Source organism: Tachyglossus aculeatus, chromosome 3 (assembly GCF_015852505.1).
Source record: "Tachyglossus aculeatus isolate mTacAcu1 chromosome 3, mTacAcu1.pri, whole genome shotgun sequence".
Lineage (NCBI taxonomy): Eukaryota > Metazoa > Chordata > Mammalia > Monotremata > Tachyglossidae > Tachyglossus > Tachyglossus aculeatus.
The window spans coordinates 109,523,821-109,530,313 of NC_052068.1; the positions used below are offsets into that span (position 1 = coordinate 109,523,821).

The 6,493-nt window shown below is 43.8% G+C and overlaps 1 pseudogene; it reads left to right on the forward strand.

Annotated features, from left to right (window-relative positions):
* The first annotated feature begins 4,192 nt into the window (after nucleotides 1-4,192).
* LOC119925400 lies at nucleotides 4,193-6,293 on the forward strand (annotated as a pseudogene).
* The last annotated feature ends 200 nt before the right edge of the window (nucleotides 6,294-6,493 follow it).

Consider the following 6,493-nt stretch of genomic DNA (forward strand, 5'->3'; position numbering starts at 1 on the left):
CGGTGAGGAGATTAGCGGTGGAGGAGCGGAAGGTGCGGGCTGGGCTGTAGAAGGAGAGAAGGGAGGTGAGGTGGGGGGGGCGAGGTGATGGAGAGCCTTGAAGCCCAGGGTGAAGAGTTTCTGCCTGATGTGCTGATTGATTGGTAGCCACTGGAGATTATTGAGGAGGGGAGTAATATGCCCAGAGCGTTTCTGGACAAAGATAATCCGGGCAGCAGCATGAAGTATGGATTGAAGTGGAGAGAGACACGAGGATGGGAGATCAGAGAGAAGGATGATGCAGTAGTCCAGATGGGATAGGATGAGAGCTTGAACGAGCAGGGTAGCGGTATGGATGGAGAGGATAGGGTGGATCTTGGCAATGTTGTGGAGCTGAGACCGGCAGGTTTTGGTGATGGCTTGGATGTGAGGGGTGAATGAGAGAGCGGAGTCGAGGATGACACCAAGGTTGCAGGCTTGTGATACGGGAAGGATGGTAGTGCCGTCAACAGAGATGGGAAAGTCAGGGAGAGGGCAAGGTTTGGGAGGGAAGACAAGGAGTTCAGTCTTCGACATGTTGAGCTTTAGGTGGCGGGCAGACATCCAGATGGAGATGTCCTGAAGGCAGGAGGAGATGCGAGCCTGGAGGGAGGGGGAGAGAGCAGGGGCAGAGATGTAGATCTGGGTGTCATCAGCGTAGAGATGATAATGGAAGCCGTGGGAGCGAATGAGGTCACCAAGGGAATGCGTGTAGATCGAGAACAGAAGGGGACCAAGTACTGAACCTTGGGGAACCCCCACAGTAAGAGGATGGGAGGGGGAGGAGGAGCCTGCAAAAGAGACAGAGAAAGAACGATCGGAGAGATAAGAGGAGAACCAGGAGAGGACGGAGTCTGTGAAGCCAAGGTCAGATAGCGTGTTGAGGAGAAGGGGGTGGTCCACAGTGTCGAAGGCAGCTGAGAGGTCGAGGAGGATTAGGACAGAGTATGAGCCTTTGGATTTGGCAAGCAGGAGGTCATTGGTGACCTTTGAGAGGGCAGTTTCTGTGGAATGTAGGGGACGGAAGCCAGACTGGAGGGGGTCGAGGAGAGAGTTGTTGTTAAGGAATTCTAGGCAGCGCGTGTAGACAACTCGTTCAAGGAAGTGCTCTAAGATATGGAAGATGGGAAGATATGGAAGGAAGAATGGGCTTTTTTCAACCATATGTTTTGGATAAACTAATTATTAATTTATGGTTATGGGGAAAAGATATATTAGAGCAAATGGGAGTGCAAATGATTGCTGGTAATACAGTTCACACACCCAACATAGACCGCCCTTGGCAGGATTTTCTGTAATGGCCACTGTTCATGTTTCTCTACCCACTGCTGATTCAATTCAATGGATCTCCGATGATCCTGTGTGGGTAGAACAGTCGCCTTTAAACAAAGAGAAATTTGATGTTCTTTCCCTTTTAGTAAAGGAACAAGAACATGCAGGGCATATCGAGTTTTCCACAAGTCCATGGAATTCACCGGTCTTTGTCATAAAAAAGAAGTCAGGAAAATGGAGGATGTTACATGATTTAAGGGCAATTAATAAAACTATGGTAACGATGGGGCCGTTGCAACCTGGCCTGCTGACACCCACCATGGTACCCCAAGATTGGCCCCTCATAGTAATTGATCTTAAAGATTGTTATTTTACAATACCATTAAAGAAACAAGATCGCCCTCGTTTTGCCTTTACCGTTCTGAGCATCAATGCTGAAGCACCTACAAAACGATATCAATGGAAAGTACTCCCTCAAGGGATGAAGAATAGCCCCACTATGTGTCAACATTTTGTGGCTCGGGCCTTGCAACAAATTCGGATTTTATTTCCTCAAGCAAAGATAATACATTATATGGATGATATCTTGTGCAGTTGTGAACATGACAAGACCTTAGCAGATGTAGTTGTTCAGGTGCAGAAATCCTTAAAAGAGTGGGGTCTTATTATTGCACCTGAAAAGGTTCAACGACATCCACCTGTGCCTTATTTGGGCCAACTGATATATAACAAACAGATTCGCCCTCAAAAAATGCAAATACGGCGAGATGGTTTAAAGATGTTAAATGATTTTCAGAAATTGTTAGGGGATATTAATTGGTTAAGACCTATGTTGCAAGTCTCGACCCACCAATTATCTAGCCTCTTTTCCATACTAAGAGGGGACCCTGATCTGAATTCCTCACGTAAATTATCCCAAGATGCAGAAAAAGATTTACAGTTAGTTGAACAAAAAATGCTGAAGCACAACTTACTCGTGTTCAATTGAAAGGGTCTATTCAAGGGGCTATATTACTCACCCCGTGTATCCCCAAGGGAGTCCTATTTCAAAATGCTAGATTAATAGAATGGCTTCATTTACCACATCAATTTGCGACTTCTTTGATTACCTATCCTGTAATGGTCGCATTACTTACTCAAAAGTTGGCTCATCGCCATTTACAATTGATAGGACAGCCATTGTTAATTGTCCATCAGCCATACACACAAAAGCAAATAAAAGATTTGATTTTGAACAATCAAGAATGGCAAGTAACAGTGGCCACTTATCAGGGAAGTTTAGACAATCATAGGCCCGCATCAAAATTTTTTCAATTTGTTGAAGACCACCCGATAATTTTTCCAGTAATTACTGTTCATTCTCCCCTCTAATGGGCACTTACTGCCTTCACTGATGGGTCTAGTACTGGAAAAGCTGGCTATTACATTGATAACGCTAGATATCGAGTAATACAAACGACGTGTACATCAGCCCAACAGGCTGAAATGGCAGCACTTGTGTTGCTGCTACAAGATGTTTCACAACCTCTTAATGTGCTTACGGACAGTCGATATGCTGCATATGTGTGCCAAAGTATTGAAACGGCAAAGTTAAAACATACATATGCAGACAACCTATACACGTTGTTTTTTAAATTGCAGACCCTCTATCATCACCGGCAGTACCCGATTTATGCTACACATATCCATGCACACTCTAATCTCCCTGGACCGTTATCCATGAAAAATCACATCATAGATTCTAAACTACGAGAGGAACCTGCGCTTCTTACCTTTAATGTCCATCAGGCAGTACAGAATCATAGCCAATTTTATCAGAATGCTAATTCGTTGTGATGACAATTTCACATTACCCGGGAACAAGCAAGGCAAATTGTAAAATCCTGTCCTGAGTGTGTAATACACATCCCTGTTTCTGTTACAGCAGTTAATCCCAGGGGTCTTAAACCCAATCATCTTTGGCAAATGTATGTCACTCATGTACCATCTTTTGGTAAATTATCGTTTGTACGTGTGTGTGTGGACAAGTATTCTTCATTTACATTTGCCTCCCCGCAAACAGGAGAGGCAGCCAAACATGTGATTAATCACTTGCTCCTTGCCTTCTCAGTCTTGGGCACTCCTAAACAAATAAAAACTGATAATGCCCCCACATACACCTCCAAGACCCTTCTCTCCTTTTGTCAGATGTTCCAAATAGCTCTCTTCACGGGCATCCCATATAACTCTACGGGCCAAGCTATAGCTGAACGCAAAAATAAAGAGATAAAGATATATTTGGAAAAACAGAAAGGGGGAGTAGGTACTAATACTCCTCAAAGAAGATTGAGGAAGGTGTTATACACGTTGAATTTTCTAGTAAAAGGAGATGGTGAAACCACTCCAGCGGAGAAGATGTTTCAACCAAAAGAGAAACCGACAGTCAGGGTTATGTGGAAGGACCCAGTAAGTGGAAAATGGGAAGAGCCTGACCCTTTACTAACCTGGGGAAGAGGGTTTGCTTGTGTATTTCCAGAAAAAGCAACAAAACCTATTTGGATACCAGAAAAGAATGTCCGGGCGTGTACCACAACTGACCAATGCAATGGGCAAGCTTCAGATCCAAAGGAAACAGCGAAGATTGAGTCAGAAAACCAGAAAAATGGAGTTACGGACTTGGGGACAAATTAAGGCCCTATCGACTAAAGCTATGACAATGGTAGCTACGCAAGGGCATCCTACGTCCCTGGACTTAGTGTTTTTAGTGATGGTTGCATTGTTGTCAACCCAGAATACTGAATGTGGTCCTGAAGCCACTAGCAACGTCAATACACGAATTGAGGTTGATGAATAAAAAAGGGGGAGATGTGTAGAGCCAGCTATATCCTGCTTAGGCCTTTGCAAGGCAAGGCCATCTAAGGATATGATAGGACGTGGCAAGGACCCGCCCTACAGTTGCACTCCAGATCTTGGAGAAGAAAACAGAATGTTCTTTCTTAATGTACTTTGTCCTTATCATTTAAGAGCTAACGGAATTTGAAAAACATGTTTGTCTGTGACTATAAAAGACAGCTACTTGTAAATAAAGTCAGTCATCTTTGGTGACTCGCCTAGCCCCAAACGTTTCTTTTTTCATTGCTTCATCCGACACCAGCGCCGAAGCTGACATTCCACTGTCACAATGTGTGTGTGTGTGTGTGTGTGTGTGTGTGTGTTTATACATATATATCTTTAGTAAAGTCCACAGTATTTGATTGAAGGCAACTGAATAGGATTGGTCAATTTGAATTATAAGTGCTGCTGATAAAACTGCCATGATTTTGGATACATCAATCAAATTGTCTGAATCTCTGTGTCCACACCAGCCAAAATGGGAGCAGTAATGCTTATTATTCCTCTACTTTTCAGCCCTGTTAGTTTTACTGGTAGTGCAAATAGTTGAAGATTATAGTACATATTGATATGGTATTTATAACTCTCATTCTCTTTTCCGGTAAACCAGGTCTCATCGCTGCACCCAGAACTTCCCTTATCCTGAAGAGATAGAAAATCGAAAGAAAGTGAAAGAATTCATTTCACTGGGTCTCACACAGAGCCCCGATAAGCAAAAGTTATCCTTTGTTGTGTTTCTCAATGTGTACATTGCTTGTACTTCCCAAGCGCTTAGTACAGTGCTCTACACACAGTAAGCGCTGAATAAATTAATAAATCAAATTATTACTCTATTTTACTTGTACATATTTACTATTCATTTTTATTTTGCTAATATATTTTGTTTTCCTGTCTGTCTCCCCCATCTAGACTGTGAGCCCACAGTAAGGACCGACCGTCTCTATATGTTGCCAACTTATGTTTCCCAAGCGCTTAGTACTGTGCTCTGCAAACAGTAAGCGCCCGATAAATGCGATTGAATGAATGAATGAATGAATGAACTCTTGTGGGGAATCTGCTCATTGTGGTAACAATAACCTCCAGCTCGACTCTGGGGTGCCCTATGTATTTCTTCCTCACCTACCTGTCCTTAATCGATGCCTACTACTCCACTTCCACCACCTTCAAAATGCTCGAAGATCTGCTGTCTGTGAGGAATACATCTCCTTCAACCGATGTATGGCTCAAGTCTTTATAATAATAGTAATAATGATGGCATTTATTAAGCACTTACTATGTGCAAAGCACTGTTCTAAGCACTGGGGGGATAAAAGGTGATGACGTTGTCCCACGTGGGGCTCACAGTCTTAATCCCCATTTTAAAGATGAAGTAACTGAGGCCCAGAGAAGTTAAGTGACTTGCCCAAAATCACACAGCTGACAAGTGGCAGAGCCTGGATTTGAACCCATGACCCCTGACTCCAAGCCCGTGATCTTTCCACTGAACCATGCTGCTTCTGCTTTATCGAACATTTTTGTGCCAGGGCTGAGATTGTCCTTCTCTTGGCCATGGCCTACGACCGGTATTTGGCAATCTGTAACCCACTGCACCACATGACTATTATGAGGCAGGCCATGTGTAGCCTGTTGATGGGGGTATCTTGGGGGTGGGGGCTTTCTTCACGCAATCCTGCAGATTCTCTTCATGTCGCCTTTACCATACTGTGGTCCCAATGAGATAGATCACTTCATGTGTGATCTGTTACCTTTGCTGAATCTCGCCTGCACCGACACCCACGGCCTCAGTCCGCTAGCCGTGGCCAACAGCGGGGCAATGTGCACATTGAGTTTTTTCCTTTTGGTCGTTTCTTACGTCATCATCTTCAGCACCCTGAAAACTCAGAGTTCTGCAGGGAGAGGCAAAGCTTTTTCCATTTGCGTCTCCCAAATCATTGTTGTGATCTTCTTCTTTTTCCCGTGCATTTTCAGATTCCTGAGGCCCATGACCACCTTCTCAATAGATGTCAGTAGCTGTATCTTTTACAGTCATCACCCATATATTAAGCCCCATAGTTTACACCGTGAGGAACGCAGAGGTGAAATATGCCACGCGGAAGTAATGGAGCCCTAAAGTGACTTCAGGTTGCAAATAGATGGCCTGGGTAAAAATGATTGTACTTATTCAAGTTGGAAAAATTCTGTTGGTATTTTTAGGAAAATGGCAAATATTGCTCAATTGTAATTTGCCTTTTCGTGCTAATAAATTTGGGGCTGCAGTGATTCCCAGAATCAGAGCACCAGGTGTCTTCTCGGGTATGTTTTGGCGAGGAGCAGCAAGGCCTAGTAGAAAGAA